This window comes from Pteronotus mesoamericanus, unplaced genomic scaffold (genome assembly GCF_021234165.1).
Source record: "Pteronotus mesoamericanus isolate MK-2021 breed Mesoamerican mustached bat unplaced genomic scaffold, CSHL_Meso_final scaffold_83, whole genome shotgun sequence".
Lineage (NCBI taxonomy): Eukaryota > Metazoa > Chordata > Mammalia > Chiroptera > Mormoopidae > Pteronotus > Pteronotus mesoamericanus.
This window is the reverse complement of record NW_026555328.1, coordinates 774,408-788,074: the sequence shown is the minus strand read 5'-3', so window position 1 is coordinate 788,074 and position 13,667 is coordinate 774,408. Positions and strand designations below refer to the sequence as shown.

Sequence of the window (13,667 nt, the reverse complement as noted above, 5' to 3'; positions counted from 1 at the left end):
GTTTGGTTTTAAAAAGCAGAACAGTTCACAGCGAATCATGGTGAGGCGGGGTATAACAGGGGTGGGGGCCAATGGAGTAACAATGGGGATGCGGGCAGCTCTGGGGGTGCGTGTGCAAGCGCCCCCCAAGGCCTCGCTGAAGGGGCTGCGCGTACTGGGGCAGGAGTCCGGGGCTGAGGGCAGGTGACAGCAGGGCCCTTGTGGGAGCCATGGTGGGCCCACAAGGCCAGGAGATGGGAGGAGAAGGCTGGTGGGGAACGCGGGCGGCTGCGCAGCACGCACAGGTACAGCGAAGAGAACACCTCCGTTGGGGGCAATACCATCAACTCAAAGGACATCAGACGGAGAACAGGTGGAAAGGCAAGGCAAGGGCCAAGCTGCGTTCCCTCCATCACGAGGAGAAAATGTCATGCATCCCTTGATAACAAGCACTGAGAGGGGAAAAAAAGGTTTCTTCTCTTTCTCGTTCTTTTCCCCTTTCTGTTGTTTTATCTCCCCTGCTGTCATATCCACCAGAGATCACAAAAGTCACAAACCCTGCACCTACAAGGGTGAGGCATGTGCATCAGAGGCCACGCCTCTGGGAGGAGAGTGTGTCCCTCCAGAAAGCACCAGCTCCTGCCAAGCTCGCCCACCTCCCACAGGTAGGAGGACAGGTCTCCGAAGGAAGCTAGAAATCTAGATCCATGTGCCATCTCCCCATTTTTAAATTTCAGTAGCCAATGTCAAAAACTGGGTGGACTGTGGTTTAAACGCGAAATCAACGTATCCTCCAGGGGAGGCAGCCGCCAGGAGAATGGATTCCACAGAAAGGAGGGAGGACAGAGGGGCCAGGTGACACATGACAGGAGTCCTGCATTCCACAGGTGCTGCCCCTGGGCCTTTGCAATCCACGTACGATAAAACAAAGTTTCTGGCCACTGGCCCTTGCTGCTGGCATCTCTGGCTCTCAACTTCTTTCCATTACTTTATGTCTTGATTGAATCAATCTCACATGCCTTAAACACAGACAACATGATCTAGCGGAAGATATGAGGCTCAAAGGAGATTATACTGTACCCTAGTGGATTTAGGCCAGAGGCAGTACCCTTTCTTGCCCTGAGGGGGAGGGGGAGAAGGGGCTGCGGAATGTCTACATGGAGAGGTGATGCTGGCAAGGGCTCAGACTCAGGGCAGCCTTCCAGATCTGGACTTAATGGGTGAGGGGAAGGGGAGCAATGTATTGATGGATCCACCTTGCTCAATGAGGATCTCTGCCAGGACTGTTCAGCTCAAAAACTCAAAAACAAACAGCTTCAACTGATCTGTTAAAGAGTAAACTCGGGGAGGAGGGAGTGGGAAGGGCGGGGGAGTAAAACAGAAAGCAAAATGCAGCATTTTCTAAGTGCAGGGTGCTCAGACCAGAGTTAAGGCACGCCAGTCCTAGAGACGGTGTGTCGTGCCCCTCACCTCCAAGCAGTTAACGCCCGCTCTCCCCGCACAGAATACAGAGGGAAAAGCACAGAATTTGGGAACAGATGCTCTGGCTTTGCACTTTGGCTCCATAGCTATTTAGCTGTGTGGCCCTGATCAAGTCCCTTAGCCTCAGTTTCCTTCCCTAGAAAATGGGCATTCTGATGACAATGCCACCTTGGGGCCTGTGTGTCTCAGATCAGCAGGGCTATGCAGGCTCCCGGGCACTGAACAAATATGAATAATTCTGCTTCTTGGGGGCAACCTTAGGGGCAACTCCAGATACCCTTGGGGCTCAATACTGAGTCAAGCAAAACGACTATTAATGACTCATCACACGGAGCTGTGACTGGGCCAGCACGGCAGCTTTCCCTGGCTCTAATCCCCTCCTCACCGTTACCAGACAACACTTCCTTGCCAGCTACTTCCAAGTCTGAAATCACACTGGAAGGAGAGTTATAAAGCCTTGGGGTTTCTTGTAAATTTCCGACATCCACCTATGGTAGTAGCATAGGAAAGTTGTTACCATAGCAACCTGCACAGTTCAATCCCACTCCTCATGTCAAAGAACACCCGCAGCTGCCAGAGTAAACTTCCTAATCCTGTTTCTTAATGAGGAAATATTTGTTGATTCCCGTCTATTTTTCTTCTTCCAAAATGATTCCAGCCTCGCAGCCAAGAATCAGACTGTTGAGTCACCCGACTTCACACAGTAGGTGATAACAAATCAAAATTTCATGCGAGTCCCATGTGGCCCCAAACACCACAAAGTTCATCCACCCCGCAATTTTGAAAGGCTGGCATATAAGCCCCAAAAGGGAGGCCTCTTTGTTCAGTATTTCTGAGGAGTTTCTGGAGCTGCGGTTGGGGATCCCTCCCACCCCCCAATGCTAAATAGTTAAGATAATAACAAAGGTAGTGGAAAGAATTCAGGGCTTTAGAGCCAAATGGTCCTGGATTTACATCCCAGCGTGACCTCTAACTAGCTTAGCTTCTTAACCTTGGGAAAATTATTCAGACTTCCTGCCCTGGCCAGGTGGCTTGGTTGATTGGAGCGTTGTCCCCACACACCAAAAGGTGGTGGGTTTGATTCACAGTCAGGGCATACACCTAGGTTTTGGGTTCAATCCCCCATCAGAGCGCATACAAGAGGCAATGAATGTGGGTTCAATGCCCGCCCAGAGCACATACAGGAGACAATGAATGTGGGTTCAATGCCCGGTCACAGCGCGTACAGGAGACAATGAACGTGGGTTCAATGCCCGGTCAGAGCGCATACAGGAGGCAATGAACATGGGTTCAATGCCTGGTCAGAGCACATACAGGAGGCAACAGATAGATGTTCTCTCTCACATTGATGTTTTTCTTTTCTCTCTCTCTCCTCCTTCCTCTCTCTCTCAAATCAATAACCACATCCTTGGGTGAGGATTAAAAAAAATTATTCAGCCTCTCTTACTCTGTTTCTCATTGCTAAAATGGGGCTAACCCCACCAACATCATAGGGTGGCTATAAGGATTTAGTGAGAATTAAACTAGAGCCTCTGGAGGTGCTAGAAAAAGCCCCAAGCAGGCACTAGGTAGCATTAAGTCACATGCACTCACACCTCTCACACCCTGTCGTGTAAAATGCTGCCTGACAACCTTTCCAGGCGCCCAGCTGGGAGGGCTCTGAAGAGCAGGTCCCAGAGGGAAGCAAAGGGTATGACTTTCTGAAACAGGCTCCAAACAAAGCTGAACACAAGTCCTCAAATATAAGTGTGCCCATACATCTATGGGGCACTGTACAATCTCCAGGACAAGGCTTCTGAAGGAAAACTGTCATCTGCACATAAATGCTGACATCACCAACAGAATGCTCCTGGTGTCCACTGAGCCCTACCTTCCCACAGGCAGACCCTCGGGAGAGAAGACTCGAGAATGATGCGCCCCATTACCATGGCACATGGGGGCCACTCTCATCACCTAGTCTTTCTCCCCAAACTGCACACCCCTCCCAACCAACCTCCGCCTCCATTTCATCGGGACCCTCACGTCCAGTCCTCCAGGCCGTCTCGGAGGCACAGGCCACCCCCTGCCCCGACCTCTGAGGGCCAGTCACCAGGTTTTATCAGGTCGTTGTCCCAGTCTTTTCAGTGCCTCCATCCCTGTCCTTTCGCAAACTCCAAATGGGTCTTCCCACCTCCATTGTCTCTTCCTTACAACCATCTGGGTTAATTTTTTTAAACACTTTTCCCCACTCCCTCTGCCTTGCCGACAGCGACAGCGAGTCAGCTCTCCCCCTCCTCCCCTGACCGCCCCCACCCCCGTTTCTTAACGAGGAAGGCGCAGTCAGGACACAGTGCCAGCATGCACCACCCCCGTGCTCTTTCCCACTTGGTGGAACCACCCCGGTTGTTTTCCTAAACCATGTCAACTTTTTTTTGAGAGAGAGAGAGAGACTGGTTGCCTCCCATATACACTCCAACCAGGGATGAAACCTGCGACCTAGGCATGTACACTAACTGGGGATTGAACCCACAACCTAGATATATGCGCTAAATTGGAATCAAACCCACAACATTTTTGGTGTAAGGGGCAATGCTACAACCAACTGAGCCATCTGGCCAGGTCTCAACTTTTTTTTAAAGGAGGACATTTTTGGTTTTTTTCAAACATTACCCATTACCCCAAAACCCTCAGTGCACAGAAAAAATCAGAGGCCATCCCCTGGGCAAAGGGGTAGAGAGAGGGGCCCTATTCCCCCTAAGCCTCAAGGGGGACCCCCACCGCAGGCACCTTCCCAGACGGGGTTTGAAAACCACTGTCCCAAACCCTCACTTCTGCTGATCCCAACCCTCCTAGCCTGGCCGCTGCCCCAACCCCCTCCGCTACCCGCTTTCAGTTGCAATGTCTCACCCACCAGAAGGGCAGAGTGACAAATGCTTCCGGTACTTACAGAGCGTGGGTGGGGCAGGATGAAGACTAGGGAGAAGGAGCAAGGAGAGCAGCACAGGTGAGCTGACACTTGAAGGGTGAGCAGGCGCTTTCAGGATGGAGAAGGTGCAGGAAAGGGGACAGCAGGCAGAGGGCAGGCAAAGCAGAGGCGGCTGGCGAAGCCGGGGCTGACGCCTCGAGGGCCAGAATGGAACCGGGCTATACCACCTACCACTGTTCCCCTCTCCAAGCCTGGCGGTCCCACCCATAAAACAGCAAAGATGGCAGTGACCAGAGCTCATGTGCACAGCACTTACCATGCACAGAGCACTGTTCTAGGCCCTCTATACCTTGCAGCTCACGCGATCCTCACAATGGACCTTCGCCACTGTATATGCCTTGGTTTTCCTCATTTGACAGAGGAGAAAACCGGGCCAAAGAGAAGTTGCAGAGCCTGAATTTCACCAAAGGCAGTCTGGCATTAGGGCCCACGCTCTTCACCACTGCGCTGTGTCACTCGCCTCTCAGTCAAGGCCATGTCCATGAAACACAGTGCCCAGTTCTGGATACAAACTTCACGAATGGTCATTACTGCTCATACCATTCAACTAGACTCCTCAAAGTACCAGACCTCTTGATGTTCAGATCCCAGAATAACTCTGTCCTCAACAAATAGTAGTGTGGCGCCTACTCTCCTTTACCACCCCTTGCCATCAGGATAAGGCCTAGCTCCTGGGCCAGGTGCACAGGGCCCTGGAGCCCCAGACCCCCCAATGGCACTGGGAGCAGCACCTCCTTCCCGCCTCGGCCCTGCAGGGGGAGCCCAATGATTGAAGGCTCAGAGTCTGGCGTGCGGACCGCCCCGCACTCTCAGTCAAGACTGGCTGGGGAGCTAGGGCCGGTTACTTAATCTCTCCACACTTCGGTTTCTCCTATAGGGGAGGGTTTCTATAAGAATGAAATGATTGAGGGTGGGAGGTCGACGTGGGTGGGGTGGGAGAAGCGGTGGCTGGAAAATGGAGACAAATGTAGTTGAAAGATAAAAAAAAAAAAATGAAATGACTGGTCATGAGGTGCATCGCTGTGGCTGAGCTCATGCTCTCAGCCCATTCCTACTTCTGCAGCTCAGGCACTTCCCGTGTGGACGCGGAAGAAAAAGAACTTAAGATCCCTCCAGGGATGGCATCAGTCAACAGAGTGACAGAACTCCGGTGGCTGGATGTAACTCAGATCAATAGCGTTCAGCTTCAGTCAATATGGCAGCCAAGAAGCAGGTTATTTAATAAGCAGCCTGTTCTTGAAACTTCCTGACAGTAAGCACAACCCACCCTCTTGGCAAAGCCTCTTCCTTCTCTGGCCTGTGGCTCTGGCTTGAGAAGAAAGACATCCTAAGCTGCTTCACACCAAACTTCCATCTATTTCTCCTTTGTCCCAACTGTTGTGATGACTCGGGAGGACCTCAATCTGCAGTTGTCAGTCCTCCACCCCCACCCCACACTTTCTAATCTGCACAGAGAAAGCTGAGCTAGCAGGTTCAACCATCCCTTTAGGAAGGATCAAGATTAAGGTCAAGGCAGAAGCACATTCGGGAGGGATATCTAGGAGTCTGTATGGAATTACTCAAAATGTATCTGCTTAAAGTCCAAGGTGGTCAGACTCACTGTTCTCACTGATTGCGGGTTATCCCAGGCCTGTATAAGGTGGAATGGCTATGGAACCCTACCCCTGCCGGTGATGTTTGAGCCTAAAAATTTCTGGGTCCAACCAGAGCAAGGCAGCTGTGTTCAGGGCAATACTGTAGCCACAGAAAACAAGAAACCAGGCCAGAGGCTCCTTATATCTGCTCTTGACTCAGGCAGGACTCCATGAAAGCCATTATCTAACAGGCAAGAGGTGACAACGCCAGATGCTGCACTGAGGTCTGGACTCATTTCCATCCTCATGAAGAATGTCTGCTCTGAGCCAGTCTCTCCAGAGCTACCATCCTGATTCTAACAGACCCCACCCTCTCCCACATACCCAGTAACCATGAGGGAACAGTCAATCAGAGCTCTCGTGTCCCTGCTTAAAACCTTCCATAGCTCCCCAGTGCTTTGGTATTACACTCAAAATCCTGTGCTCCTTGGCTTGGCATACAAGGCCCTATATCAGCTGACCCCAAGTCTCCCTTTTCAGCTAGATCTCCCTCCACTCTCCTGTAGGATGCTCACCCCACCCCAACTCTTTCTGTTCTGCCTACTATTCCCAGAACAAACAACAAGCTTCCAATCACCTGACAAATATTCCACATCTATATAATAATCAATAGGACAGGGACCTTGTCCTCAAGAAGTGTTGAGCTCTGCCGCCTTCCCTTTGCTCTTGCCATTCCCTTCTCCTGGAATTTCTTTCCTGTGCTTTCTCCAGCTTCAAAATGCCTGCCCATCCTTCAAATGTTAGCTCCTCTGGGAAGCGTTCCTTGCTCCTTCTCCCAAAGAATTCATCCTGCCCTCCATGGTGCTCTGTACGTATCACATAGCATTTACTATGTAGGAGTCACTATCTGTACCCAACAAGAATGTGAGCTGCCCAAGGGCAGAGCCCATGTCTCACTCATGTCTGCATGCCAGCACCCAGTCCATGCTTAGCACACACAAAGCACTCAGTGACTGCTAACTAGACTTTCACTTTCAGCAAATACAGGGGAACATGAACCAGACCTACTTCCCTGCCTCAAACAACTAAGAACCAGACAAATTATTGAACCAATAGTTTTCAGACAACGAATCAGGCAGTGCACGGCGGATTCCTGAGAGGGGAAAACAAACAAGGTAAGCCCTACAATTGCCCTGACTAACTGCCTAGAGAGAGTTTCCAGGCCATGGCACAGGAAGGGGGAACCCATGCAGAGCTCAACAGTCTGCTCAAGCTGGGGAGAGGAAGCTGGGAGTCCAGGAAAGCTAAGGGAGCCAGAGTTCACAGGGCAGAACACCAGAAAGGAGAGAGCTACACAAAGAGAGAACTCTAGAAATCTGCAGAGAGTCCCCATCCAGTTTTCAGCTGAGTACAGATAGTAATGATTAGAATTAGAGGTAACAAACCTTAGACCTCAAATTGAGCCAAAAACAATTTGTGTCCCCACCAGCCAGAGTGGGAAACTTCATAATTCAAGGGACATCAATAAAGCACTGAAGAGGGTATTGCCTTGATAGCACAAAAAGTTAACTCTGATCTAAAGGATGCTTTGAGCCCAGCCAAAAAAAAAAAACCTTAAAGAATCAAACTGTTTTGAACTAACTTAAAAGTTTCCCAAAACAATGCCAAGAATAATCACAGAAATACAAAAATATCCAATACCCAACAGGGTAAAATTTGCGACATCTGACATCCAATCAAAAATTAGCAAAGAAGCAATAAAAATGATCCATAATAACTGGGAAAAAAATCAATCAACAGAAACAGACTCAGAAACATAGATAACAAAATTCGCAGGCAAGGACATTAACATGGTTATTACAACCATATTCCATATCTTCAAGAAGCTAAAGGGAAAATTGGACATGTTAAGCAGAAACACAGAAAATGTAAAGAAGACTAAAATTAAACTTCTAGATATGGAAACTACAATGTCTCAGATAAGAAGTATATCAAATGGAAATAACAGCAGATTAGACAAAGCAGAAGAAGAGATCAGTGAACTTGAAGAAACAGCAATAGAAACTATCCAAAACAAATCACAAAGAGAAAAATATTTAGGGAATACATGAGAAGCATCAGAGAGCTGTGGAGCAACTTTAAGCATCCTAATATACATGTAACTAGAGTCACCAAGGAAAAAGAGAGAAAGGAGAATAGAGAAAACATCTGAAGAATTACTAAAACTTTTCCAAATTTCCTGGAAGCTAAAAACCCACAGATCCAAAAACCTCAATTAACCTAAGCACAAGAAACATGAAGAAAACTATACCAAGGTACAACATAATTGAAGTGTTTTAAACCAGTGATAAAAGGAAAGCGGTTGGAAGGGAAAAAAGATACATTATGAGCAGAAAAAAATAAGAATGACAACAAATTATTCATATGAAACAATGCAAGCCAGAAGACATTGGAACCATATCTTTAAATGTTGGAAGAAAAATAATAAATCTAAAATTCTATACCCAGAGAAAATACCTTCCAAAAACAAAGGCAAAAAATACTTTCTCAGACATCCAAGAGATGAAAGAATGCATCACCAACAGACCAGTACTACAAGCAATATTAAATAAAGTCCTCAAGTCAGAAGGACCATGAAAAAACAATAGAAATCTGGATTTATACAGAGGAATGAAGAGCACCAGAAATGATAAACATGTAAGTAAATATAAAATTTTTTTCCTTTTTATCTCTTTACAAAATTGTTTAAAGCAAAAAAAAAAAAGCAATGTACAGTGGGATTAATAACAATATATAAGTGAAATTGTGACAATAACATTATAAAGGCACGAGGGAGTAAATGAAAGTATACTACTGTAAGATTCTTGAACTATGTGTGAAGTGGTATAATACCACTTAATAATAGACTGTAACAAGTTAAAGATGCATGCCATGAATCTTAAAGCAACCACAAAAAAGAGTTATAGCTAATAAACTAACAAAGGAAACAAAATGTAATCATAAAACTGACTCGGTCCCAAAGAAGTCAGGAAAGAAAGTAAAATGGGAAGAAAAACATGGGACAGATTGAAAAAGAAAATAGCAGATGAAAGAGTTAAACCCAACTATACTAATAATCATATTACATCTACATGGTCTAAACATCCCAATTAAAAAGAAGAGATCATAAAACTGGATTTTACAAAATGCAAAACCCATCTATATGCTACTTACAAAAGACCTTCTTTAAATACCAAGACACAAACAGTTTAAGAGTAAAAGGATGTAAAGAGATACATCATGCTAACACTAATTTTTTAAATTCCTACCCATTGTTTAATTGTGGTAAAACATACATAAAATTTACCATCTTCAGTATTTTAAGTGCGCAGCTCTATGACAGTAAGCACATTCACACTGTTGTACAACCATCGCCGCCATCCAGCTACAAAACTGTTTCATCATCCCCAGTGGAAACTCTGTCCCATTAACTCCCCATTCCTCCTCCCTCCCCTCCCTGCAGGGCCTAGAAACCACCACTCTTCTTGCTGTTTCTTACCAATTTATTCTAGGGACCCTGGATAAGAGAAACCATGCAGTATTTCTCCTTTAGTGGCTGGCTTGTTTGACTGACTTCTTCAAGCTTCATCCATGTTGTAGCATGTGTCAAAATTTCCTTCCTTTTTGAAGCTGAGTAATACTCTATTGTAGGTATGTACCACATTCCGTTTACCCATTCATCTGTCAATAGACACTTGGGTAGCTTCCACCTTTTGGCTATTGGGAATAATGCTGCCATGAACATTGGTGTACAGATATGTCTGAGTCTCTGCTTATCTCTCTTTAGGACATATACTCAGAAATGGAATTGCTGAATCATATGGCAATTCCACAGTTAATTTTGTGAGGAATTGCCAGACTATTTTTCATTGCAGCTACATATGTTACATTCCCACCAGCAATAAATGTTTCAATTTCCCCACATCTTTGCCAACACTTCTAATTTTTTTTTTTATAATAGCCATCCTAAATGGTGTAAGTGGTACCTCATTGCCATTTTGAGTTGCATTTCCCCAATGACTAGTGATGCTGCAGATCTTCATGTGCTTAACTGGTCATGTGCGTAACTCCTTTGGAGAAATGTCTAGTCAAGTCCCTTGCCCATTTTAATCAAGTTGCTTTTTTGTTGTTGAGCTGTAGGAGTTCTTTATATATTCTGGATATTAATCCACTAATGCTAATTTTTAAAACCTGAATGGACTATAATGAGACAAAATAGATTTTGGAGCAAAAAAAACATTACCAGGGATTAAAAAGGTTATTTCATGATAAAGGAGGTCAATTCATCAAAAGAACATAACATTCCAAAATGTTTATGTTCTTAACAACAGAGATTCAAAACAGAGGGAGCAAAAACTGATAAAACTACAAGGAGAAATAGAAGGCCACAATTATAGTTACATTTCAATGCCCCTCTTTCAATAACTGATAGAACAAGTAGATAGAAAAGGAGTAAGGACACAGAAGAATTATAACAGCACTAGCAACAAACTTGACTTAATTAATATTTACAGAACACTCCACTCAATAGCAACAGAAAATATATTCTTCTCAAGTGCTCATAGAACATTTATGAAAGTAAACCATATCCTGGGCCATAAAAAGTCTCAGTAAATTCAAACGATTCAAATCATACAATATACATCATATGTTTACAAAGAAATTAAATTAGAAATCAGTATTTACTGGACAGAAAGAGAATAAAGTAACACTAAAATGTTGACTTTGACTCTTTTACTACTTCTAATCCTGCTAAGGAGGGAGCAGATAAATTACCAGTGGGACTAAAAGTATTTATATGTCTTCCATGCTATGCATACTTGACCTGGGTTATTTGTTTACCATACATGGATGAGTCTCTCCCTCTCTCCTCTCCTCTCCAGCCCATCCTAAGCCCCAGGGGACCCACTCCATCAGCCCCTGACAAATCATGACAAACCTGTTTGGTATTTGCCCAAATCTTTCACAAACTTGTGAAAGGGAAAAACTTACGAGAGGTGAAAGAAGTGCCGTGGAGGAAGCACCCGCTAAACAACTCAGTCTTTACAGCTCTCAAAACCTCAGAGACTATTGCCATTACAGAGATCTCATTGATAAGATAGAGCTTTCCGGGAACAAATCAAGACTCCTCTGAAACCTCTAGACCCTAACCAGAAACAAGAGCATTTCCAAACAACATAGATTCAATCAGATTAAAACAAAGTCTTCAAAAACCAGATTAGGTCAATCCGGAAAAACCCTACTAGTACTGGCCAACAGTGTTCAAAGATGATTCATATGGCCAGTTACACCCATGCCCTTTTAGGATTTAGGTCAGATTTGCCAATTTCACAGCCATAAGGAAAAAGAAAACTAGATTCCCTAGGAAAATGATCACTTCCAAGCTCAGCAAATCTACAAACTTCTTCAGGTAGTGTGCTTCCCAAACTTTCCTTATCATGTAAGAATCACCCAGTGTCTATGTTAAAATTACAGATTCCTGGGACCCCCACCAGACAGTCTAAGCAAGAAGCTCCAGATGTGTGGCTCTGGATTTTTAATAAGCATCACAGATGATTCTTGAGGTCCAGCAAGCACATTAGCTTTGTACTTTGTACTTTGATTCTTGAGGTCCAGCATTAGCTTTGAAATGAGACTAACAAGTTAAAAATTCCAACTCAGCCACTTACCAGCTATGTGACCCTAGCCAAATTATCTACCATCTTTACGAACTCACTTTTCATCTGTAAAATGGGATCAGCACCTACCTTGAAGTGTTCTCAGAGTTCAGGATATTCACAGTCCTCTGAACAGTGCCAAGAGTACATGCAGCCGAGCAAGAAATCATTATTGCTGCTTAAACAGCTGTCACCAGTAGCTGCCCAGTTAGGTAAAACTGTTTTACCTAATGGAAATTATGAAAGGCACCAAACCACATTTCTGAGATAATATAGGGAAAAAAGCTTTTCTGGGCATTATGACCAACAAGAACAAAGACTCTCGCTTCAGTGTCTGGTATTTTGCCCCAAGTCCTCACTCCCATCCAGAACCAGCGGGCAGCCCTATACAGGGCTGCAGCTTTGGGCAACAGCCAAAAGAAGGCTTTCCTTCCCAAATCCCTCTGTCGCCATCACCTTCAGCTCAAGGGCTGACAGTCGCAGACCTGAGAGTCAGGTGGCAGCATCTTGGGTCAACCAGCAGGAAATAAGACTCTTGGATAAAAGGCAGGGAGCCCAATCTATGGCACGGCAAAGACCTGAGTCAGCAACAAGATTACTGGGATACTGCTGAAGCAAAGGGGATGTGACTGTGAAGTTTCCAGAGCTAAAGGTGGGCATTACTCAGGGGAGTGAGTCCAGACACTGTGTTGCTGAAAAAGCACTGACCTGTCGTAGGGGCTGAGACCCTGAAGTATGGACTGAACTCTGCCACTCACGCACAACATAGCCCCAGGTCCCTTCTTCCCTCACCCGTAAAGTGGGAAATCAGCACCTCCCTGGATGTGGGAAGGAAATGAGGAGGAACCAGACACCTGCTGGAGATATACAATACAGAGGGTCCCGACTTCCGATTTTCGACTCTGTGATGGTGCAGTAGTAATAAATTATGAGATATTCAAGTTTATTATAAAATAGGCTTGTGTTCAATGATTGTGCCCAACTGTAGGCTAATGTAAGAGCCCATTTAAAGTAGGCTAAGCTACAACGTTCAGAAACTTAGGTGTATTAAATGCATTTTGAATTCTTTTCCGTTTACAATGGCTTTATCAGGACGCAACTTGTTTTAAGTCAAGGAGTCTATGTATCTATAGTATACCTATACATACATTCACACCCCCACTGCCCTTTGTACCCAGGAAGCACCAGGCGCATACTATACTGGACATAGACATACACACACCAGTGCCCTCGGGACCCAGCAAATCCAGGGATAAGGATTGGTCAGTGATGCTGGTCAGTCCAAGGTTGGGTCCAGAAAAAAGTGTAAGAACAGAGTCAAGGTTTAAAAGCCCATTCCGTCACGGCCCTGGAGAAACGGCACAAGTCAAGGATTCAAAGACGAGAGTGACCCGCCGACCCCGCTCTGCCACTCGGATCCCACTCTTGGGCCTACTACCCAACCTGTACAATGGGCAAACTGGCTTTACCGTGACCAGAACTGTGACCAGCAAAATGCTCAAACCAGGGGGTGGAAGGTGAAGGGTGGCGGTGAGAGGGGCGGGGCTGGAGGCGCAACCTGCGGGGTAGCAGGGGCAGCGCCTCGCGCCCTCCCCTCACTGCCTGCCTCCCCTCACTGCCTCCCTCCCACTGCGAGGGGCAGAGGAACCAGACCTCAGCGGCAGTCACGCGCCCCTCGCGCCCAATCACCGGCCTTTACCAGAGTGAGGCGGGAAGGAGGGGGCGCGCCGGTGGCAATTGCAGCGCCACCCCCGTCCCGGTCCTCGCCCCTCCCCAGGTCTCGCTCACCTGCCCCTGCCGCCGCCGCTGCCACAGCCGCCGCGGGTTAAACCACAGCCCACGCCCACACTTCCGGGGTCCGCAAGGCCCGCCCACTCTTGCCGGATGTGACACCCCTCCAACGTCCGGCTCTAGGAGCTGAGCCCACGCCGTTCGTCCTGCTACCACGTTGGGCACCTCACGTTCCTCTGA

The 13,667-nt window shown here is 46.5% G+C and overlaps 1 protein-coding gene across 3 annotated transcripts in view; it reads right to left on the bottom strand.

Annotated features, from left to right (window-relative positions):
- Nucleotides 1–13,597, bottom strand: part of VPS37C (VPS37C subunit of ESCRT-I) — a 30,055-nt gene extending 16,458 nt beyond the window's left edge. Inside the window, exon 1 of one of the 3 annotated variants that reach the window (XM_054563603.1) lies at nt 13,485–13,597. The gene's annotated coding sequence lies outside the window, so the exon portion shown is untranslated. The remainder of the gene's footprint in view (nt 1–13,484) is intronic. The other 2 variants (XM_054563602.1, XM_054563604.1) reach the window with 2 other exon arrangements.
- Nucleotides 13,598–13,667: the final 70 nt, after the last annotated feature.